Raw genomic sequence first — 25910 nt, forward strand, 5'->3', positions numbered from 1 at the left:
GAGTTAATAAAAGTAATAGAAGTTAGGAACCATTATTGCAATGACAGTATAAAAGTAGAATAAGAACTGCACATACTGCATATGCGTACACATGTTCAAGTGTGCACAACACTGTTTCAGCTAAAAATCTATATATATCTACATTCACATCTATCTTTTTAAAACGTGTGTGTTATTTGAGCGTTTGTAAATTAAATAATTGCTAAAAGCATCATGTTATTACATATCTAATTTTTCCCATCTTACATAAATACCAGGATTCTCCAGTACAATTCATAATCTAACAAAATATCTTATTGGGAAACCATAAAACCAATTCTACGTCTCTTAATGCCAATACCAGTGGGGTACATATTTTAGTGGATATGAATAATGTGTCCACTACATTCCAGCAAATGTATGCTACTGAATCTCCAGGAAAATTTTTAGATAATGTCTTATTTTCCTTTTTTCCTCCCTATGGAGACAGGAAGAAGTTCTGATACAAGGGAAGGAAACAATCCTCAGACAAAAAAAATACCCAGTTCAACTTACTATGCAGATCAATTAGAACAATTTAACTGAATTTTCTGCCTGTCTCTTCATGTACAAATAGCTCCTGTTCAGAGATCCTCACAATTGCTGTGAAATTCAAAGCAAGAAAGTAATTTTTCATGACCTGTAAGCACATACAATACTAACATAAGAAAGAAAAAATGTATTTTTCTTTCCGAATAAATTAAACACATCTGGATAAAACCACTTTCTACTCCACAAAAGAACTTGGAAAGAATATATTTGGATTGTTTAGTGGGATTCCCTTTCCACAACACATTCAAAGAGTCTCTGTCTCTCCTTTTTTTAAACCCAGGATTACTCTGTTTTAGACCTGTCATTCTTTCACGTTGCTAACTTGACAAACTCGGTCTTTAAATACGCAATTGAATCAGCCTGTTTCAAGAAATATTACACACAGCATATCAAAGCAAACACAATTCCAGCTCAATTTTAATAATGCTTTTACTTTAATTATAAAGTATGTTCAATGGCAGTTTCAAAATTAAATGAAAATTTTTTACATGACATCTTAGCACCCATAGGATAATCGAAAAGGAAGGTTGGCTGAGTAGATTAGGATATGAAAGCTAAGATGTCAAAATAATTTTTGTTTAAAGAAATGAAATCTATTTTCAATCTGGGGAACATATGGCGGAAGAATCATAGATCTGGAAGAAAGGGACATTAAGCATTCAACAGGTACAGCTCTCTAGTATGGAAGAAATTTTACAGCAAGAACAACTGCAACGAGCAAGAGGCTCACATCGCCTCCTTGAGCCTGAGAAGGATTCTCCACATTCTTCAGATCGTTATACAGAAGATCTCTCTTCAAATCAGGGCAAAAACATGACATTCAGTTTCGGCATTATTGCGTTTACTGCTCAATGCATTTAACTTTACTCGTTTTATCGACATTCTCTCTGAGACTCCTTATTTTGCCCATAACTGCAGTAGGTTGGCCGTACTTACGTTAGTAATGTGATGTTGAAGGTTCAATGCAGTCACTTGACCTGGAGTTTGGGGTGAAGATAAACCACAAGGATTATTTATATTACCAGCAGAGTAGCCCTGATGAGACTATGTGACTTCCTTCTAAGTAAGGATTCCAGATGTCCCAATCAAGATGATCAACAACATTAAAAATGAAATAAATTACCATATTCATTAAATATATGGAAATAGCATATTCATTTATTTTACTAAAAATGAAGTGGATTAGCATATTCTTAGTGGTTATTTTAAGATTAGATATTAAGAATTTAATTGCTCAGTTGTGGCGAATGTGATGGGCCCATCCCCTCAATTAATCCTTTTTTTTTTTTTTTTTTTGAGACAGATTCTCATTCTGGTGCCCAGGCTGGAGTACAGTGGCGTGATCATGGTTCACTGCAGCCTCAACCTCCTGGGCTCAAGTGATCCTCCCACCTCAGCCTCCCATGTAGCTGAGACTACCGGCGTGTGCCACTATGCCCAGCTAATTTTAAAATTTTTTGTAGAGATAGAGTCTCACTATGTTGCCCAGGCTGCTCTCAGACTCCTGACCTCAAGTGATCTTCCTACCTCAGCCTCCCAAAATACTGGGATTATAGGCATAAGCCACCACATCCAGTCTAACTATTCTCATTTTAACAAAAGTTGTTTTTATGTACAAAGCGAAATTAATTTTAAATATTTTCTAACCTAACATATACTAATTATTAGTAGAGATACAAAATGAGCATTTGTAATATGCCAAATTTTATTTTCTTTTATTATCACAAAAAACACACCAGATAGATATGTTTCTTTTCATACTTCAAAGGTAGGAAAACAGAGTCATCGAGGAGCAACCTACCCCCAGGTCACCTGCCATACATTGGCAAGATCCATGCCTTCAACTTATATTCTGTGTTTTTACAGAAGTTTTTTGTAGTATTGCTACATGTGTCAGTAGCCCTTAATCATTCTAACCTCTGTAACCACACTATTAAAATTTATTGAGTCCACCAAGAACTTTGGTTTATGTAAGATATATCAATGACTTTACCATATCAGAATTTAAAATGAGAAAAACTTAAAATATGTATTTAGTCATTGAATAATAATAAATCGATTACACGTTAACAAAAATAATATATCTTCTGATACCTATGCTTCTCAAAGCAAAATATTATTGAGAAGGGGTCATTCTTTTAAAGTTTTACAAATGTCTTTAATATCTGGCTTAAAAGAAGACAGCTGAATTTCCATGTCTGCTTCTGCATTCAATGTAGTGCAATATATTGCTTTTGTTAATATATATACTAAAAATAACGGGCGTCACACAGATACATTTTTGGAAAAGGAAGGAGTATTATATTTGTCTTTCTAGATAATTGTGATGTGTATCAATAACCCAAAGTCAATAGCAGTTTCTTAAAGGTTAGTTCCTGCAGGAGTGGCTCACAACCCAGCACTTTGGGAGGCTGAGGTGGGAGGATTGGTAAAGGCCAGGAGGCTGAGACTGCAGTGAGCCAAAATCATGCCACTGCACTCTTGCACTCTAGCCTGGAAGACAGAGACAGACTCCATCTCTAAAAAAAAAAAAAAAAAAAAAAAAAAAAAAATTAGTTACAAATATAGAATCTTGAACCATAGCAGTAAACCCTGTACACTTGTGAGAGAGTAAGAGGAACCTCTGCAAGTCCATTGCATTTAATTCAGGGGTTCTCAGGTCACATTTTAAAAACCATTAATATTTGATATTAAATAATATTTGTGAGTATGATTTTAATGACTATATAATATCTTAAGAATAAATCTCCCATCATGATAATCCTCCACTTACTATTTATATTCTAGATTTTGTTTATATAAATAATTTCATACTTTTTAAAATATTTCTATTTATGGTAGACTTTTTTTAGGTAGTGCTAATGAGTGAGTATGGATCTTGTAAGGCATTACTGCATATGATCAAATTTCTTTCCTAGCTGTTACAGTCAGTCTTGCTATGAGTATTCTTGCACATCAAGTGAACATTTCTGTTGAGCATATACCTCATGATATAATTGCTAGGTCATGGATTTACTCATGTTCCACATTAATAGATACTTCCCAACAATCTTCTAGAGTAGTTTTCCCAGTTGACCCTCCCATTAGCATTATAGGACAGTTCTAATTGCATCAGCTTCTTGACACACTTGGTAATTTTTTTAGTGCATTTTCCATTTTACCTAATATGGTAGAAGTGGAATTGTATCCCATTAGGGTTATCATTTTCATTTCCCTGATGACTCACAGATGAGCAAATTAATGTGTTTATTGGTAATTTGAGTATTCTGTTTAGTGAGATGTCTTTTCAAGTTTTGCTTTTCTTTTAATTTGATTGTCCATCTTAGACTTACTTGCTTGTTAGAGTTCTTTATGTATTCCAGAGATCAGCCTCTTGTTGACCGTATGTATTTAGAAGATCTTCTCCCATGATGGGGCTTGCTTTTGCAATATATTAATCACTTTAAATAATTTGTAATATATTTCAGTATATATTTTTCCTCTTTTGTAGTTGCTGCTTTTTTCCTATTTCTTTAAGAAATCAGCTCAACTCCAAGGTCAGCCTGATGTTCTCTTGTTTCCTGCTAAAATAGTTTTCATTTTAATATCAATTTAAATATGAATTCCATCTGAAATTTGATTTTGTATTTTGTCTGAAATAGGATTCCATGTACACTTTGTTTTCCAGAAGAGAATATAATTACATAGCACCAACCACCAATTTTTCCACTGAACTGTATTAATTAATATAGTTTTTTGTTAGGTCTTGATTTTTGAAATATAAATTCCCCAGATTTATTCTTCCAGACCATCTTCACTAATCCTGTGCTTTTGCATTTCTGTAATTTTAGTATCATTGTATCAATTTCTAAAAAAAACTTTCTTGGATTTTGAATTTTGGTTGAGATTTAAATGAATTTATAGAAAAATTTTGGAAATACTGACATCTTCACAACACTGAATATTTCAATATGTGAACATACAATTGGGAAATATTGCTTCTCTTTCATTAGATTTATTTCTAGTATTTGATATTATTAATATTGCGATATTGTATTGATATTGCAATAGTAAGTGGCAACTTTTAGAAATATACATTTTCCAGTTGTTTGTTGCTAGAACATAAAATACAATTACGTTTTTTATTTTTGTATTTTTTTAATCTTTCAATTTTCCTTTATTTTTTATTTTTTTATTATACTTTAAGTTCTAGGGTACATGTGCACAATGTGCAGATTTGTTACATATGTATACATGTGCCATGTTAGTGTGCTGCACCCGTTAACTCCTCATTTACATTAGGCATATCTCCTAATGCTATTCCTCCCCCCTCCCCCCACCCCATGACAGGCTCTGGTGTGTGACATATTTCTCCCTGTGTCCAAGTGTTTTCATTATTCAATTTCCACCTATAAGTGAGAACATGCGGTGTTTGGTTTTCTGTCCTTGCAACAGTTTGCTCAGAATGATGGTTTCTAGCTTCATCCGTGTCCCTACGAAGGACATGAACTCATCCTTTTTTATGGCTGCATAGCATTCCATGGTGTATATGTGCCACATTTTCTTATTCCAGTCTATCATTGATGGGCATTTGGGTTGGTTCCAAGTCTTTGCTATTGTGAATAGTGCAGCAATAAACATACATGTGCATGTGTCTTTATAGCAGCATGATTTATAATCCTTTGGGTGTATGCCCAGTAATGGGATGGCTGGGTCAAATGGTATTTCTAGTTCTAGATCCATGAGGAATCGCCACACTGTCTTCCACAATGGTTGAACTAGTTTACAGTCCCACCAACAGTGTAAAAGCATTCTTATTTCTCCACATCCTCTCCAGCACCTGTTGCTTCCTGACTTTTTTATTTTATTTTTTTATTTTATTATTATTATTATATTTTAAGTTTTAGGGTACATGTGCACAATGTGCAGGTTAGTTACATATGTATACATGTGCCATGCTGGTGTGCTGCACCCATTAACTCGTCATCTAGCATTAGGTATATCTCCTAATGCTATCCCTCCCCCCTCCCCCCACCCCACAACAGTCCCCAGAGTGTGATGTTCCCCTTCCTGTGTCCATGTTTTCTCATTGTTCAATTCCCATCTATGAGTGAGAACATGCGGTGTTTGGTTTTTTGTCCTTGCGATAGTTTACTGAGAATGATTATTTCCAATTTCATCCATGTCCCTACAAAGGACATGAACTCATCATTTTTTATGGCTGCATAGTATTCCATGGTGTATATGTGCCACATTTTCTTAATCCAGTCTATCATTGTTGGACATTTGGGTTGGTTCCAAGTCTTTGCTATTGTGGATAGTGCCGCAATAAACATACGTGTGTGTGTGTGTCTTTATAGCAGCATGATTTATAGTCCTTTGGGTATATACCCAGTAATGGGATGGCTGGGTCACATGGTATTTCTAGTTCTAGATCCCTGAGGAATCGCCACACTGACTTCCACAATGGTTGAACTAGTTTACAGTCCCACCAACAGTGTAAAAGTGTTCCTATTTCTCCACATCCTCTCCAGCACCTGTTGTTTCCTGACTTTTTAATGATTGCCATTTTAACTGGTGTGGGATGGTATCTCATTGTGGTTTTGATTTTTTTAATGACCATGTGTCCAGCAACCTTGTTAATTCTAAATATGAATTTTAAATAGTTTGTTGATTCTTTGGATGTTCTAGATATATCATCACGTTGTCTGCAAATAATGACAGGCTTGATTTCACCTTTAAAATTCATGTGGAATTTTTTTAAAACCTTGTAACAGAGGCTAGATAATTCAGAACATTGTTGAATAAGAAGAATAACAAGCATCTCTTCATTTTTCTTGATCTAAGAGGTGGTACTGGGATGTTTTCAGTATCCCAGCATTGAAAATCATGGCTTTATTAATAGTTTTTCTTTTTCAATTAAAAATGTACTCTCCTTTGGGAGGCCAAGGTGAGAAGATTGCTTGAGCCCAGGAGTTTGAGACCAGCCTAGGCAACATAGTGAGATCTCATCTCTACAAAAACATTTAAAAATTAGCCAGGTGTGGTGACACATGCCTGTAGTCTCAGCTAATTGTGAGGCTGAGGGAGGAGGATTGCTGAAGTGAGCCACGATCACGCCACCGTACTCCAGCCCTGGCTACAGAGTGAAACCCTGCCTCAAAATTATTAATTAATTAATCAGTTAAATAATTTAAAAGGACTCTCATATTATTAGTTTAATAGTAATTTTTAGTAAAGAATGGGTATTGATTTTTTAATGTTTTCTGAAATTATCTAGATAATATGGTTGTTATGACTTTGATTCTTAATGTGGTTAAAGAAAACATTGATTGATAACCAATTGTTATCCAACTTTAGAGTTTTATAATAAGCCCTACTTGGTTGCGATGCAGCATCCTTTATATGTATTATGGAATTTAAGTTTCTAATATTTGTTAATGTTTGAGAGAAATTAGTTAGAAATTTTACTTTTTATGTTGTGCTTGTCATGTTTTATGGTAACGGTTATGCTTAAGTCCTAAGAAGGTATGGACACATCCATGTTATTTCTGTAGCAGTTCAGAGTAAACAAAAATTACAGATGGTCCCTGACTCCCTGACTTATAATGGTCAGTATTCAGTAGAAAATGTAGCTTGAGTACTCATATAATCCTTCCACTTCCACCTTTAGCTATAGTATTCAATAAATTTCGTGAGATCTTCAACACTTTATTATAAAAAGGCTTTGTGTTATATAATTTTCCCAACTGTAGGCTGATGTAAATGTTCTGAGCATATTTAAGGTAGGCAAAGCTAATTTACGATGTTCCATAGGTGAGGTGTATAAAATGCATCTTTAATTTACAACATTTTCAACTTACAATGGGTTTATTGTGAGGTAACACCATTGTAAGCCAAGGAGGATCTGGATATCCATATACTTGACCCTTTTGTATCCACGCTGGTTTTGTTTGTTTATTTTATCCATTCTTTAAAGAAGGGCTTTACATTTCCAACTATGAATGTGCTTCCAGTTAAATTTCCAGTTTTATTCTTTAAAAATGTCTTCCATTGTATTTTATACACAATAGTTCTTCCCATTGCTTTTGTCTGATATTAATGTACCATGCCATTTTTATGCTTACTCTCTCTATGGTATATTTTTCATATTTTTAATTTTAGTACACATGTGTCTATAAATTTTAAATATGTCTTTTTTAGCCAGAATATAGTAAGTGATTTTATCCCATCTGGCACTCTCTGTGTTTAATTGGTATATTTAATCAACTGACATTTAATATAATTATTGATATGGTTATGTTTAAGTGTAAATTGTATCATTTTTCATTTTTTTCTATGACTTTTTTTCTCTCTTACTCCTTTTTTGCATCCTCTGGGTTGATTAAATATTACTTTTGCACTCCATTTTATTTACTGAAAGTACTATTGGCTACCTCTCATTTTACTCCTTTTATAAATGATTGACTTAGGCATATGATATGCAAAGTTAGGCATATTATATTCGAAACGTAGCATTTAACAAAGTCAGTAGCACATTACACATTGGCGTTTCCCATGTCCTACTTCACACTTCTCAGTTCACATCTGAAAGTTGCTTTTTATCTCTCAACTCACACTTCAAGCTTCAATTTCCTACTTTACAAATGCAATGAACTGACAACGGTTTAATTTCATTCCCATATTATAATTGGTGCTAATGTTATGATATTTTTCTTTTATATGAGCTATCTCAGATTTATAATTTTTGTTTTAGACAATTAGATACCTTAAGTAAAATTATGAGAAGTAAAAACACACAAACGTACATGTATCAATTTATTTACTTTTGGTTTTGCTCATTTTTACTGAAAATATGATTATCTATGTGGTGTCATTATTCTTCACCCTAAATAACTTCATTTTTACATAGTGTAGTCCAGCTGGAAACATTTATTTCATGTTTATCTTTTAAATGATATTTTCACTGGATACAGAAACCTGAAATACAAATTATTTAATTAGACAATAAAAAATAGTAGAATAAATCAAGAAGTTCAAATGTTTTATTTTTAACTCAGCAGAATACATAAATATTGACTCAAATAATAGGAAGGAATGGAAGCATACATTCTCAATAAGAAAATGACAAGGAGTAAATAACTACCAAATGAAGGAAATTCTAATACATTATAAGAGATTTCTTTTACAATAATGTAAGAATAAAATTTTAAAAAACTTAAATGAAGTGTATCTTTTCCTACACAAACATTGTTATCTAGATTTATGCCAACAGATATATATGTATATAATATTTGACATGTTTATTATTGTTAAATATCTTTTATACCTGATAATATTCTTTTTTTAGAAATCTACTTTTTAAATGTTAATATAGCCAACCTAGCTTTCTTTGGTGTTTGTATGGAATATCTTTCTCCACTGATTTAGTTTTGATCTGTATTTAAGTGGATGTTTATTTATTTATGGTAGAGTTCTTATAAAATATATATAGCTGAGTCTTGCTTTTAATAAAATCTGAATTATTCTTAAAAGGTAGGTTCAAATCATTTGCATTTAATGCGATTATTCATATCTTGGATTAAAATCTATCATGCTGCTTAGTATTTTCTATTTTCCTTCTATTATTTTTTCCTTTTTTCCTCTTTTATACCTTCTTTCATATTATATGATTTTTTAAATTGCTGTATTTTTAACTTCATTTATGCTTTATTTCTTACTCTGCTCTTCAAAATTTTATTGAGTATACTAGCATTTATAATATTAATCTGTAAGTAATCACAATCTTTCTTCAAATAATATCACAGTGCTTCATATATAATGTACAAAACTCATAACAATATCATCCCAATTCCCCCTCCCAAGCTTTGTGCTATTGCTTTCATACATTTTATTTTACATATAGAAACAATATGTTGGTATTATTTATTCTATACACAGTCAGTTATCTTTTAGATTGATAAAGAAAAAATGAATTGTATAATCATTTCAGTTTTACAACTTTCTTACTGCAATGCTTGTGGCTATATGACATCTTATTCTTTCTGCCTGAAGAGCTTCCTTAACCAATTTTACTAGTGAAAATTCAATAATATGAGATCTTTCTGTTTTTGATTTTTTGAAAAGCTTTAATGTCCTTTTGATTTCTAAGACATATTTTTTGCTGAATACAGAATTCTAGTTTGAGGTTTTTTTTCTTTCAGCATTTAAAAAAATGGCACTCATTGTCTTCTGGTATTCATAGTATCTAATAAAAAGTCTGCTGTAATATTGATCTTTGACAACTGTAAGTAATGTGTCTTCTGACTGGCTGTATTTAATATTTTCTACCTGTATCTTTGTTTCTTGCTGATATTATGTGACATTCTTGGATGTGTGGTTTCATATCTTTCATTTTGATAAAAAAAAAAGAACAATCATTATTTTTTCAAATATTTTTTCTGCCTCATTCTTTCTTATCTTTATCTGGGATCTCAATTACACAAAAGTTAGACCCTTTGTGTTATTGTGTTATTTCACACATCTTCTGTAGTCTGTTTTTTTGTTTTTGTTTTTGTTTTTTTGACAGAGTTTTGCTCTTGTTGCCCGGGCTGCAGTACAATGGTGTGATCTCAGCTCACTACAACCTCTGCCTCCCGGGTTCAAGTGATTCTCCTGCCTCAGCTTACTGAGTAGGTGAGATTACAGGCATGTGCCACCACACCCCACTAATTTTGTATTTTTAGTACAGACAGAGTTTCACCATGTTGGTCAGGCTGGTCTTGAACTCCTGACCTCAGGTGATCTGCTTACCTCTGCCTCCCAAAGTGCTGGGATTACAGGTGTGAGCCACCACGCCCAGCCAGTTCTTTTTATTTTTTTAATTTTTAATTTATTTTACCTTCACCTTGTTTTTTAAATTGTGTCATTTCTATTGTACTATCTTCAAGCCAATGATTCTTTTTTCAAATATATCAGAATTTTATAATAAGATCATCAGGCATTTTTAAATGTCTGTTACTATATTTTATTAGATTACCTTAGTTTTTCATCTGTGTTTTTTTTCTGAAGAGCACCATGTATTCCTATTGTCCTTTTCCATCATATCAGAGGTTGGTAAACTATAAGCCATAGACCTTTCAGCTGTTCTCATAAATAAATTCTTATTGGGATACAGCCCTGTACATTTATTTATGTTTTTATCTATGGATGCTTTTTAGCTTAATGTAAGGGTCAAATAATTGTGGCATGTGTTGCATGGCTCTCCAAACTAAACATGTACTTCTCCTTGAAGAAAAATTTTACCAAAACCTGCACTAAGCTAACTACTACACATATGAAGAAAGCCATTTAAGACCAATGAGACCTTAGCCAAGTGTTTGTTAGAACTTTCAGCCTATCCTTGCCTTGCAGTATTATTAATTAAGTAAATGTGTAATGATTTGGTTATGCAGCACAATCTGGCTGGTATACCAATGAGCAATAGTCAGATCACAAAAGTTAGAAAAATCAAGCATTTACAATGAAGTAGAAAGTAAAAAACACCAATTGTGGGACAGGCAGGGTGGCTTACACCTGTAATCTCAGCACTCTGGCAGGCCAAGGTGCGCAGATTACCTGAGATCAGGAGTTCAAGACCAGCCTGGCCAACATGGTGAAACCCCATCTCTACTAAAAAATACAAAAGTTAACTTTGTGTGGTGGCAGGCACCTGTAATCTCGGTTACTTGGGGGACAACAAAAAAATAAGAAGTTGTGTGTTGAAAAACCACATTTTTTAATGAATAAATGGACTAGTGGAATAATAGAATGAACTGACATGGATAAAAGAGACGTAAGAGACCTATCATCCGAATGCAGTGAATAAACTTATTTGAATCCTGATTCATATGAATTGACTACACAATTATATTTTAAGAAATTGGATAAAATTTTATATGAACTTTTTTATAAATTATGATAAAGGAGAATTTTAGTTTGTTAGATGTAATAACAATTTAGGGCTTCTTAAACAAGTCTACCGATTAGAGGTACATACCATATTATTTAAGGATGAAATTATAAACTATATGGGATTTCTTTTAACATATTCCAGCAAAAACAACTGGGGTAATACTTACATAAAAGAACAGAAATATGCGGATAATTGTTGAATTTAAATTATTAGATACATATGGATTAATTATACATTTGCTTTATTTTTATATATGGTTAACAATGTCAAAAATAAAACTTCAAAAATTGTATACATATATTCCTACATATATACGTATACAGAACAATAGGAAAAAATGGAAAAAGGATTATATGGAATAAAGCCTGTAATCCCAGCACTTTGGGAGGCCAAGGTGGGTGGATCATGAGGTCAGGAGTTCAAGACCAGCCTGGCCAACATGTTGAAACCCGGTCTGTACTAAAAATACAAAAATTAGCCGGGCATGGCCAGCATGGTGGCATGCACCTGTACTCCCAGCTACTCGGAAGGCTTGAACCTGGGAGGCAGAGGTTGCAGTGAGCCAAGATCGCACCACTGCACTCCAGCCTGGGTGACAGAGGGAGACTGTCTCAAAAAAAAAGATAAAAACCTATCTAAGGAGCTGGTAAAAGACTATGTCTTGAAAGACATTTTTAGCAAAGTATCTCAATATATAACTAGATCATCAATAAAAACCTAAGTTACAAAGCTCTCCAAACATTATCATGATCAATACACTAATGCTGTTCTTTTTTTTTATTATTATACTTTAAGTTTTAGGGTACATGTGCACATTGTGCAGGTTAGTTACATATGTATACATGTGCCATGCTGGTGCACTGCACCCACTAACTCGTCATCTAGCATTAGGTATATCTCCCAATGCTATCCCTCCCCCCTCCCCCCACCCCACCACAGTCCCCAGAGTGTGATATTCCCCTTCCTGTGTCCATGTGATCTCATTGTTCAATTCCCACCTATGAGTGAGAATATGCGGTGTTTGGTTTTTTGTTCTTGAGATAGTTTACTGAGAATGATGATTTCTAATTTCATCCATGTCCCTACAAAGGACATGAACTCATCATTTTTATGGCTGCATAGTATTCCATGGTGTATATGTGCCACATTTTCTTAATCCAGTCTATCATTGTTGGACATTTGGGTTGGTTCCAAGTCTTTGCTATTGTGAATAATGCCGCAATAAACATACGTGTGCATGTGTCTTTATAGCAGCATGATTTATAGTCCTCTGGGTATATACCCAGTAATGGGATGGCTGGGTCAAATGGTATTTCTAGTTCTAGATCCCTGAGGAATCGCCACACTGACTTCCACAATGGTTGAACTAGTTTACAGTCCCACCAACAGTGTAAAAGTGTTCCTATTTCTCCACATCCTCTCCAGCACCTGTTGTTTCCTGACTTTTTAATGATTGCCATTCTAACTGGTGTGAGATGGTATCTCATTGTGGTTTTGATTTGCATTTCTCTGATGGCCAGTGATGATGAGCATTTTTTTCATGTGTTTTTTGGCTGCATAAATGTCTTCTTTTGAGAAGTGTCTGTTCATGTCCTTCGCCCACTTTTTGATGGGGTTGTTTGTTTTTTTCTTGTAAATTTGTTGGAGTTCATTGTAGATTCTGGATATTAGCCCTTTGTCAGATGAATAGGTTGTGAAAATTTTCTCCCATTTTGTAGGTTGCCTGTTCACTCTGATGCTAGTTTCTTTTGCTGTGCAGAAGCTCTTTAGTTTAACTACATCCCATTTGTTTTTCTGTTATCGGTGTATAAGAATGCTTGTGATTTTTGTACATTGATTTTGTATCCTGAGACTTTGCTGAAGTTGCTTATCAGCTTAAGGAGATTTTGGGCTGAGACAATGGGGTTTTCTAGATATACAATCATGTCGTCTGCAAACAGGGACAATTTGACTTCCTCTTTTTCTAATTGAATACCCTTTATTTCCTTCTCCTGCCTAATCGCCCTGGCCAGAACTTCCAACACTATGTTGAATGGGAGTGGTGAGAGAGGGCATCCCTGTCTTGTGCCAGTTTTCAAAGGGAATGCTTCCAGTTTTTGTCCATTCAGTATGATATTGGCTGTGGGTTTGTCATAGATAGCTCTTATTATTTTGAAATACGTCCCATCAATACCTAATTTATTGAGAGTTTTTAGCATGAAGGGTTGTTGAATTTTGTCAAAGGCTTTTTCTGCATCTATTGAGATAATCATGTGGTTTTTGTCTTTGGCTCTGTTTATATGCTGGATTACATTTATTGATTTGCGTATATTGAACCAGCCTTACATCCCAGGGATGAAGCCCACTTGATCATGGTGGATAAGCTTTTTGATGTGCTGCTGGATTCGTTTTGCCAGTATTTTATTGAGGATTTTTGCATCAATGTTCATCAAGGATATTGGTCTAAAATTCTCTTTTTTGGTTGTGTCTCTGCCCGGCTTTGGTATCAGAATGATGCTGGCCTCATAAAATGAGTTAGGGAGGATTCCCTCTTTTTCTATTGATTGGAATAGTTTCAGAAGGAATGGTACCAGTTCCTCCTTGTACCTCTGGTAGAATTTGGCTGTGAATCCATCTGGTCCTGGACTCTTTTTGGTTGGTAAGCTATTGATTATTGCCACAATTTCAGATCCTGTTATTGGTCTATTCAGAGATTCAACTTCTTCCTGGTTTAGTCTTGGGAGAGTGTATGTGTCGAGGAATTTATCCATTTCTTCTAGATTTTCTAGTTTATTTGCGTAGAGTTGTTTCTAGTATTCTCTGATGGTAGTTTGTATTTCTGTGGGATCGGTGGTGATATCCCCTTTATCATTTTTTATTGTGTCTATTTGATTTTTCTCTCTTTTTTTCTTTATTAATCTTGCTAGAGGTCTATCAATTTTGTTGATCCTTTCAAAAAACCAGGTCCTGGATTCATTAATTTTTTGAAGGGTTTTTTGTGTCTCTATTTCCCTAAGTTCTGCTCGGATTTTAGTTATTTCTTGCCTTCTGCTAGCTTTTGAATGTGTTTGCTCTTGCTTTTCTAGTTCTTTTAATTTTGATGTTAGGGTGTCAATTTTGGATCTTTCCTGCTTTCTCTCGTGGGCATTTAGTGCTATAAATTTCCCTCTACACACTGCTGTGGATGCGTCCCAGAGATTCTGGTATGTTGTGTCTTTGTTCTCGTTGGTTTCAAAGAACATCTTTATTTCTGCCTTCATTTCGTTATGTACCCAGTAGTCATTCAGGAGCAGGTTGTTCAGATGAAGTTGAGCAGTTTTGAGTGAGATTCTTAATCCTGAGTTCTAGTTTGATTGCACTGTGGTCTGAGAGATAGTTTGTTATAATTTCTGTTCTTTTACATTTTCTGAGGAGAGCTTTACTTCCAAGTATGTGGTCAATTTTGGAATAGGTGTGGTGTGGTGCTGAAAAAAATGTATATTCTGTTGATTTGGGGTGGAGAGTTCTGTAGATGTCTATTAGGTCCGCTTGGTGCAGAGCTGAGTTCAATTCCTGGGTATCCTTGTTGACTTTCTGTCTCATTGATCTGTCTAATGTTGACAGTGGGGTGTTAAAGTCTCCCATTATTAATGTGTGGGAGTCTAAGTCTCTTTGTAGGTCACTCAGGACTTGCTTTATGAATCTGGGTGCTCCTGTATTGGGTGCATATATATTTAGGATAGTTAGCTCTTCTTGTTGAATTGATCCCTTTACCATTATGTAATGGCCTTCTTTGTCTCTTTTGATCTTTGTTGGTTTAAAGTCTGTTTTATCCGAGACTAGGATTGCAACCCCTGCCTTTTTTTGTTTTCCATTTGCTTGGTAGATCTTCCTCCATCCTTTTATTTTGAGCCTATGTGTGTCTCTGCACGTGAGATGGGTTTCCTGAATACAGCATACTGATGGGTCTTGACTCTTTATCCAATTTGCCAGTCTGTGTCTTTTAATTGGAGCATTTAGTCCATTTACATTTAAAGTTAATAGTGTTATGTGTGAATTTGATCCTGTCATTATGATGTTAGCTGGTGATTTTGCTCGTTAGTTGATGCAGTTTCTTCCTAGTCTTGATGGTCTTTACATTTTGGCATGATTTTGCAGCAGCTGGTACCGGTTGTTCCTTTCCATGTTTAGTGCTTCCTTCAGGAGCTCTTTTAGAGCAGGCCTGGTGGTGACAAAATCTCTCAGCATTTGCTTGTCTGTAAAGGATTTTATTTCTCCTTCACTTATGAAGCTTAGTTTGGCTGGATATGAAATTCTGGGTTGAAAATTCTTTTCTTTAAGAATGTTGAATATTGGCCCCCACTCTCTTCTGGCTTGTAGGGTTTCTGCCGAGAGTTCCACTGTTAGTCTGATGGGCTTCCCTTTGAGGGTAACCCGACCTTTCTCTCTGGCTGCCCTTAACATTTTTTCCTTCATTTCAACTTTTGCAAATCTGACAAGTATGTGTCTTGGAGTTGCTCTTCTCGAGGAGTATCTTTGTGGCGTTCTCTGTATTTCCTGAATCTGAATGTTGGCCTGCCTTGCTAGATTGGGGAAGTTCTCCTGGATAATATCCTGCAGAGTGTTTTCCAACGTGGTTCCATTCTCCCCATCACTTTCAGGTACACCAATCAGACGTAGATTTGGTCTTTTCACATAGTCCCATATTTCTTGGAGGCTTTGCTCATTTATTTTTATTCTTTTTTCTCTAAACTTCCCTTCTCGCTTCATTTCATTCATTTCATCTTCCATTGCTGATACCCTTTCTTCCAGTTGATCGCATTACCTCCTGAGGCTCCTGCATTCTTCACGTAGTTCTTGAGCCTTGGTTTTCAGCTCCATCAGCTCCTTTAAGCACTTCTCTGTATTGGTTATTCTAGTTATACATTCTTCTAAATTTTTTTCAAAGTTTTCAACTTCTTTGCCTTTGGTTTGAATGTCCTCCCGTAGCTCAGAGTAATTTGATCATCTGAAGCCTTCTTCTCTCAGCTCGTCAAAGTCATTCTCCATCCAGCTTTGTTCCGTTGCTGGTGAGGAACTGCGTTCCTTTGGAGGAGGAGAGGCACTCTGTGTTTTAGAGTTTCCAGTTTTTCTGTTCTGTTTTTTCCCCATCTTTGTGGTTTTATGTACTTTTGGTCTTTGATGATGGTGATGTACAGATGGGTTTTTGGTGTGGATGTCCTTTCTGTTTGTTAGTTTTCCTTCTAACAGACAGGACCCTCAGCTGCAGGTCTGTTGGAATACCCTGCCGTGTGAGGTATCAGTGTGCCCCTGCTGGGGGGTGCCTCCCAGTTAGGCTGCTCAGGGGTCAGGGGTCAGGGACCCACTTGAGGAGGCAGTCTGCCCATTCTCAGATCTCCAGCTGCGTGCTGGGAGAACCACTGCTCTCTTCAAATCTGTCAGACAGGGACATTTAAGTCTGCAGAGGTTACTGCTGTCTTTTTGTTTGTCTGTGCCCTGCCCCCAGAGGTGGAGCCTACAGAGGCAGGCAGGCCTCCTTAAGCTGTGGTGGGCTCCACCCAGTTCGAGCTTCCTGGCTGCTTTGTTTACCTAAGCAAGCCTGGGCAATGGCGGGCGCCCTTCCCCCAGCCTCGCTGCCGCCTTGCACTGTGATCTCACACTGCTGTGCTAGCAATCAGCGAGACTCCGTGGGCGTAGGACCCTCCGAGCCTGGTGCGGGATATAATCTCGTGGTGCGCCGTTTTTTAAGCCGGTCTGAAAAGCGCAATATTCGGGTGGGAGTGACCCGATTTTCCAGGTGCGTCCGTCACCCCTTTCTTTGACTCGGAAAGGGAACTCCCTGACCCCTTGCGCTTCCCAAGTGAGGCAATGCCTCACCCTGCTTCGGCTCGCGCATGGTGCACGCACCCACTGACCTGCACCCACTGTCTGGCACTCCCTAGTGAGATGAACCCAGTACCTCAGATGGAAATGCAGAAATCACCCGTCTTATTCGTTGCTCACGCTGGGAGCTGTAGACTGGAGCTGTTCTTATTCGGCCATCTTGGCTCCTCCCCACTAATGCTGTTCTTCTAGACATGTTTGAAATAGGGGCATTGCTATAATGAATGGCTAGCAAGTAGGACAACCTATAAGAAAGGTACACAAAATTAATACTTTAAGGCTATATTGCATTTGGCAATGGCAGGTAATCTATTGGGTATGGGTAGAATACTACAAATAAATGCTTCATTATTTTGCATGAGTAAAATTGTAAAAGCAGAAAAGAAGTCTTCACTGATCAGATTTTAGAGCATATTATATTTTACTTGTTTCTATTTTCTCCTTCTTGCAGGTGAGCCAAGTTTATCTGTTTCGTGAGGTTACACTTGGGTAGAGCATTGGTTGGTAAGAATCTCAATCAATTATGCTCACTGGAATGAGACAAGAACAGAAGTGTACCTTCCCCTGCCTTTTAGAAATTCAATTATGTGTATCTGTTTCGTTCCTAGTCCTTGTTTGAATGTGGACTATTGAATATAGGGCAACACTTAAACAACCAAGAGAGACTAAATTAATTTATATTTCAATCTAATGACAGTCAGATAGTCCATAGAATGAGAGCCCAGGTTTGCATGGGCTGTGTGAACTGCAGGTTTTCTGAGGATGAGGGAAATATAGGAGATACATGAACTATTTCTGTGAAGATTCAGGGACATTCAGGTGAATAAAGGTGATTGTAGGTCATTTTTCTGTGAGTCATAAGTTGCTATTTTATTGAGAGGCCCTTGGTAAAGCTGCAGTTAACATTTAAGTTGCTGTTTGATTCTTTTGTTTGTATCATACTGGTTTTCTTTTGAATGTGATATTGTTTAGAGACAGGTTACAAGGTAGCCCAGTTTTATTCAACTTAGAGGAAAGTCTGTCCTCCTGGGTTCTGAGTATAGGTTATCTGTTGGTCTATGTTTAGGGTTCTTCTGAGTTCCTATTTTGTTGTATTGTCTTTATCCATCTTTTAATGAAAACTAAAGAAAGGCTGTTTTCCAAATGCGATTTTAAAACACAATTTTAAAGTGTTCTTCTCTAGCCTAGATTTTTTTCTTGCGATTTAAACCATAATCACAAAAATCGCCAAAGTCCTTCGCAAACATTGTTTATTCATTTTCTAGTTACAGAACAAAAATATTAATGCTACTTTAAAACACAGATTTTGATTTTTTTTCTCAAAGCAAAGCCTATTTTGCAGATACCCCATCATAAATCACTGCTATTTGTAATAGTCACATCCATCATTTGACCTTTCTACTGTATATAACATGACAACAAAAATCATGCTCCAAAGAGATAATATTCTCATTAAATTCTGTGTCCTATTATAGTATTTGGTTTTTAAAATCAGTGAACTCTCACTTCAACATTTTACTAATAACAAGTGGCTAATGCTTGAAAACAACAGAAATGACCTTTTTCTGCCCCATGTTAATCCCTGTGTAAAGGGCAAACAAGTGTTTTAGCATAAACCAATCCCAGAATGTAACCATGATCTAAAATATACTAACAATTAAACAATAATTCAGAGGCTTTGATTTTAAGTACTCTGTGTAACAGATTAAAAGAACGCCATCCATGTATTCCAGGAGAAAAACCAATTAAGCCAACCATATAATGAGCAATGATGCTGTCTCACATCTGCCAGCAAAAACAATCAACTTAATCTATCGTAGACTGGTATGTTTCTACTCAGTATTCTATATGGGTGACTTAAATCAACAAACCAAGTGCACAGAACCAACACTTGGTTATATGGCTGTGAAGTAACAGCTTTAAGAACCAAAGGTCTTTCAAATGGTTTATGGCTGGTGCTTTAGATCTTGGGTCAAAGTAAGAAGAAAGAAAACTTATAATATTTTTCACGCCATATTTTCTGGATATTTGTCCTCATCTTGTGGTCCTAATATTACCTTTTAGTCAATTTGAGAAAATGTTATAAACTTTTCAAAAAGTAAGTTGAGCTTAGGTGATAGGCACTGAGTTCCGCATTTTCCTAATATTGGATTTTTTCCCTGAAAATTAAGACTGAAAGTATCATTGATGTGTTATCTGTTTTTCATTTACTCCAACACTTAGATATTTATGCAATCTTAGAACTAATTTTATTTAAATCTTTAAAATTATTTATTTCTGGAAGACCGTGTCGTCTCTGAGTGATTTTTTTTGTTGTTGCTTTGGAGGGAGGTATCAGTACTGTATTAATAATCCAAATCATGATTCATAAGGAAGAGTCATTATTGTATCTTTAGGAACCAAAGAACATGTAAATTGGAGATATTTATATTTAGTCTTTCAGTTTCTCTGGGCCAAACGAAGAAATGAGAAATGAAACACGTAACATTCAGCCATACCCTTAATACCTTTGTTCCTCAGGCTCCCCAGGACCTGAAGGAAATAAATGGATTTCCAACAACTCCAATGAGGCAAATAAGAGCAAACTAAAATTAGCATTCATTTATTCATACTCTCAACAAATATTTATTGAGTGCCTTCTGTATTCTCAGCACAATTTTGAAATAATGCACAAATGTGCAATGTTATAACGAGATTTTCATATTAACTTTTCCACTTGGTGTATGATTTTCCTTCCGTTCATAAATCTAAGCCTAGTTTTCTGGGCCAAATAACAAAAACCTAAGAGATTTCATGAGAAGTGTGTGTGTGTGTAAAACATACAGCCCAAAACTTAATAGGTATATAAGTATATTCTTGGTTTCTTCATTTGGGAAACTGTCAATCATGGTAAAGATATATGAGCATTTTGGCTATAATCTTACAAACTTTATGTTAGCACTTTCTCATCACCTGATGTATTATATCAAATAGTATTTCACTGCATTAATGCTTTATGTATCTATTTCACATTTTTACATGATAAAAATACAACTTAAAAAATATTCATTATTCATGATTATATCTTTAAGTATATGTATATTAAATATTTATCATTTTCCTATTTTTCTATAATCCTATTTAAGGGTCTGGCACATGATTAATTTCACTCATTTGAACATTTATTAATGTATATATTTATTAAAATATTTATATTTATAGTTTATTCCTACTGATTATTTATAGTTTATTCTTAATTTATTCTTATTATTCTTCTTAAGATGTTACGTTTATTGATTATATCTATACATTTTGTAAATAGTTAAATACAAAAAAACACAACATATATGATCCATGAAGACACTGCTTCTGCCTACCTTAGTAATTCTATACAGCACTACAAAAGCAACAACTTAAGGTCAAAATGAATAAGCTGATAATTGTTGTAGGACTTTTTTCAGTGAATTGTGGAGTATTCTGATAGCCAATAAAAGAGAAGATGAAAGCATTATATGTGTGTAATATTATGAGTGGCTGCAGTTATAATTTTGATTGAGAAAAATATCCAACATTAAATAGTTTTGATAGTATACAAGTCTCCTTTATAAACGTATTCATTCTTTTTTCAAACACTTGCGTGAAGTACACTAAATTTGTAAGAAAAACTATTGACTATGGTTTTACTTTAAGTATTATGATGACTATTATTATTATTATGATGACTATTATTATATATGCTACATTTCATTGTCTATGCTAGGCAGGTGCTTTACATGCAATAACTAATTCATTAGTAAAAATGGTGTATTGAGAACATACTAGATTTTGATGCAGTTCTAAGGTCAAAGGAATATTTGGTAGTTTTTAAATTTTATAAATAATTAAAGCATTATTTAAAATAATGCTGTGGTAAGCATCTTTGCTATAAGCATTTTTGTACGTATTATTTATATTTTTCTTAGAAAATATTTTTAAAAGAATCAGCAGGGCCAGATTTATTTGGTGCATCACCACACCATATATGCTGCTTTACCCAGTACTGCTAAAGCATGCTCCCACGCTAACATACTAACAATCTCATAGTTTTAAGGTGGCATATTCTCTATTTTCTCTGTGATAGAAAATCTTTTTATATTCATGGCTAGCCTTATTTCTTTTTCTACAAATTACCTGTTCAAGTATTCTTGAGGTCTCATTGAGTAGTTAATTTGCAAGCAACCTTTATATTCTCAAGTAAATAATATTGTATAGTTTTTTCGTTATAACATGTTCAAAAGAAAAAGAGAGCAGTATTTGAAATTATCTTGCATATATTTGTGATGTTATTTAACTAAAATCTTAAGATAGCCTTTAAATTTCAAAAATTAAGAACAACCTTATATTACAATTTTTATGTATATTTATTATAGTTATCAGGTTGTTATAGTTACATTATTTTAAGATGCTTTGTGTGTATATTTTTAACAATGAAACCAATTATTGATGTATCTCATATATTATTTTTCAAATATAATAACTTAGATGTAGTTTAGCTATAAGAAATACTGTATATGTCAATTGCATCTATTATGTTACATCTGTCACAGTCACCATGTCCTTAGCAATATAACACATGGATAAAGTACGATTACATAAATCTTATGGGCAGGGACATTTGTTTATAACTGTCTATTTTTGGTGATTTTTATTCTTGCCCCATATGGAGTGGGTACTGTCTATCAAGTGAGACTTGGCAGTAGCTGCAGGAGGAGCAGCATCAAGAGTGAGCACACTGATGAAAACAGAAGAGGAGCTGCAGATCAGATTTCTTCAGGAGGAGGAAGGAAGTAATAGGCCAAGGGAAGGAGAAGCAGCAGACAGAGAAAAAACTGGCCAGAGTAGTAGCAGAAGATCTAAGGAGGATGGGGAAGCAGAGGGCTTTACAAAAAGCATCATGAACAGTGTTGTATGCTGAAGGGAGATTGAATGCAGGGGAGACTCAGAGTGCCTGGAGTAAGCAACAAAGAGGTTCATAAGCCAAGTGGAATGACTCAGTCATAAGACAGTAAGGACACCTGAAAGACCACACTCTTTGGAGAAGTATCCCAAAGAAGAGAGGGTGATATGGAATCAGGGAGAGAGACACTGGGAGAAGAGCCTCTCTTCTTGAAAAGGCGCATGGAGAAAGAGGGAGGCATGGGTAAATATGGTTTATTTTTCCTGGGCCCTGGGAAGTTAAAGGAGTTCCCACCAGATGGTCCTGACTTAATGAGATAATTTAGTGGTGCGAAGGAAGGCTGAGAAGAACGTTGCAAGTCTGCGGATACTGAAGGGAAGAGAGAGGCCCCACAGCAGCTGAGAACCACGTGTAGTGAGCATGAATTTGTACTGGGCTGATTTTCGTGATTACAGCATGTTTTTTAGCATTGAAGAACTTAATGTTTAGTGTTCTGCTGTCCTGGAGATAAGAATAGAGAAGGCAACATGGATGTTAAGCTAGAGCTATGTATGAGAGTTATTGCAAACAGAGGAGGAAAGGCAAGTTTAAGTGAAATAGTCACTCAGATGGGATGACCAATTGTAGTGTCTACAACTGATTGATAGGACTTGGAAATTGACTAAGGAAACTGATGACCTGGGAGGAAACAAAGTCATTCGAGGGAGCAGTGGTCTGAAGAAGTTTATGGGGAGTGAGAACTTGAAACTCACCTAACAGTGGGGTTGCAAGGCTATGGTCAAGATGTTGGACTCTGAGGTTCTGATGATGAGGTTCAGTGCCTTAGTCCGGGTGACTTAAGAGGAGTGGAGTTGGAGATCAGGAAATCACAGGCTGACACCCCAACGCCAAACTTCAGTCCACAGCTCTAAGTCAGGTGGCACTTACCTGAGGTTTGTGCTGACATCTTTCACAAAGCTTCTCATGTCCCTCCCTCTCCCTTGGCCACAGGTTGACTTCATCTCCTGTGTCCTCAATGATTTCCTGCATATTCCTGTTTGTTTGTTCTCATGTTCTCAAATCCTTAACTCCATCAAGCATCCAAGAACCTTGACATAAGAACAACAACAGAAAATTGCATCAAACATTAGTTCAAGGACATTGAAAGAAAAACAACTTAAAAAATAGTTACCAATTACACAGGTAAATAATGGATGATACAGAAAGTTTTAACCATCTCCTACCTAAGCTAACAATTTAGATTTCTCCCTGTGCAGTGGTAAGTCTTCCCTGCCAATATTCATCCGGTCATCAAATTATTAGCTACGTTGAGTCTAGAGACAGAAACCAGGACCTAAGTCCTAAGAATCTCACCATACGACACACATGGTGTGCATCTGGTCCCCACGAGATGATCCCAACCCGGTGGCCCATTACTGGCCATCTAAATGGAAGTTAATGTTTCCATGCCATTGTCACTATTCAAAGGACACATGGAGAAATTACAAATGGCTACAATCTTAAGTCATCAGCCCATCTTTTAAAAAGTAAATAAGGCTCTTTTTTTTTCTCCCAGCTGCTCAGTCACTTTTTGTGACAGAAATGCTGTGTCATTATCCTTCAATGTGAACTCCACAGGAAGGCTGAAAATGAACTAAAGAGCCTGGAAAATGTGGCTCGGTCAAGATCTACCTATCAGCAAGCACTCGAGCAATGTCTGAGTGGCCTGGTAATGGAGCCCCTCACAGAGCCTGTCACCAGCCAATCACAGGCATCACTCGGAGGCATTTTCCCTTGGACGTAGCTAGCATCCTGTTTCTTCAAGTTCAAAAACTAAAGCTTCCATATACCCTACCCTCTCAACGGAGAAGCTGAATGTAAACTGTCCGTGCTAGGAAATGTGGTAACAAGCAGTGAGTAATGAAGGGTCCCCGGCTTGCTGCCTCAGTATTTCCCTGACTATTCTTTTTTTCTCTATATCATCCCTTTCTTTTAACTAGAATTCGTTTTCTGAACTATTTTCCGTGACAGATGCTTAACGTTCACTTTGCTTTCCTGAAACGTGGCCTGGAGAATCAGGTCTTTTCAATATGCTCTATGTGTTTTTCCCCCTCTGCCAACATTAGTATTTGAAAAAAATTTGGGGACCGCATAAAGCTGGCAGGACAGAGCCATCCACACCATATTTCTTTGTTATTTGTGCTTAATATATTGTTGGCAGCCTTGTCTGTTTTAGCTTCTTGGCAGGATTTGGTCTCTCTTTCCTTGGCACTATTCCCTCGTTTTTGAACATGCAGGGAAATTTATTTAGAGAGCTTTTCAACAGTCCATTTTTAGACCCACGGATGTAAAACTCACCAGTCGACCCTGTTCCATCAAACGGCCAAGAAGCAGTCCTCATTGTAATTAATCATGACAATAATCATTAATAATTACTGACGTGCACATAAGTTTTGAATCTTAAAAACACAACATATATTTGCAACTTGCATAATGTCTCAGTAAAAACCTTCAGAAGACACTTGTCGCAAAGTGCAGAATCTCACTGTGAACTAGCGGCGGAGAGGCCATGAGGAGGCAGAACGCATTTGACAAAACGCAAAACGCCTTGAAATGCAGAAGAGTTTGGCAACATGCAGCTATGACAGTGGACTCTAGTATTTGTTGCATTTGGTTTTAGCTCATTATAAAGAAAATGTGTTGCAAATCAGGTAGAAGAAGCTGCTCCCTAATAATTAAAGCATGTGTTCTAAACGGGTAGTCAATTTCTTGACCGGAGGTGACCTTGAGCTGATAGCACATGTCAGTTCAGAGGATGTAGTGCAAGGAGTGAATTTCATCAGTTCTATATAAAAAGAGATTTCACCTTGATCACTGCTGTCTGCTTAATGGTTGTTCCAGTTCACATCTCATTTGATTAACAGAAATTTAGAGAAAAAAATTAAAACTGGTGAAAAAATTCATCAAAATGGAAAATCAGTCACTGGCATCCCTTACTGCAGCCCCACTATACTTGAGCTAACAACTTACAGCCCCTCTCTAACCTATACATAAATCGTTCTTCAGAGTTTATTCCAATCATCAAAACCTGCAAGTACATGGATCATGTACTGCCAAAAGATTCTGCATTGGCATTTAAAATACGAATTTAAAAGCTTAAAAATATATACCGCATTAAGGATGTTTATCTCTGAGATGTGGGACTGTTTTCTTTTTGTATTCTTTTGCATGTAATCCTTTTATAATTGGATGAACAATGTGTAATTTTAAGAAAGTAGAGAATGTCTTTCCTCAAGTATCAGGAGAATGAACAATCTTAAAATTAAAATCAACTTTTCGTGCAAGAATTTTCCAAACACTTGAGCAATTTTTGACTTAAATCCAAGGTTTCATGACTGAAGGTGTACTTAGCAACTATCCCATGGTGCATGCTCCAAAAACTCTACTCCAATATGCCAGTGAGTATTTTCTACTCCAAAGAATAGTGAAGTATGTCCTGTGAGCCCAACTTGACTGGCTCCTTCTTTTCCTATGGCCCACAAGCACATAATAGTTTTCATCTTTTCAAAGGGTTTATTTTAAATGGTTATTTTAGTACCTACACAATCCCCTCTGCTTTTGGGATGTTTGTTTGACAGCAAAACCTAAAACATTTATTTTCTGGCCCTTTAAGAAAGAACTCAGCAGTCACCG

General features: G+C 35.8%; 1 long non-coding RNA gene across 7 annotated transcripts in view; it reads right to left on the reverse strand.

Annotated features, from left to right (window-relative positions):
- Nucleotides 1-806: 806 nt before the first annotated feature.
- LOC106634928 (uncharacterized) overlaps nucleotides 807-25910 on the reverse strand; it is a 57824-nt gene continuing 32720 nt past the window's right edge. For 4 of the 7 annotated variants that reach the window (XR_004672268.3, XR_008625821.2, XR_008625824.2 and 1 more), the window contains 2 exons: nucleotides 23166-23326; nucleotides 1554-8529 (listed from right to left, as the gene is read on the reverse strand). This is a non-coding gene — a long non-coding RNA (uncharacterized LOC106634928). The other 3 variants (XR_008625823.2, XR_008625825.2, XR_008625822.2) reach the window with 3 other exon arrangements.

This window comes from Pan paniscus, chromosome 5, assembly GCF_029289425.2.
Source record: "Pan paniscus chromosome 5, NHGRI_mPanPan1-v2.0_pri, whole genome shotgun sequence".
NCBI classification, from domain to species: Eukaryota; Metazoa; Chordata; class Mammalia; order Primates; family Hominidae; genus Pan; species Pan paniscus.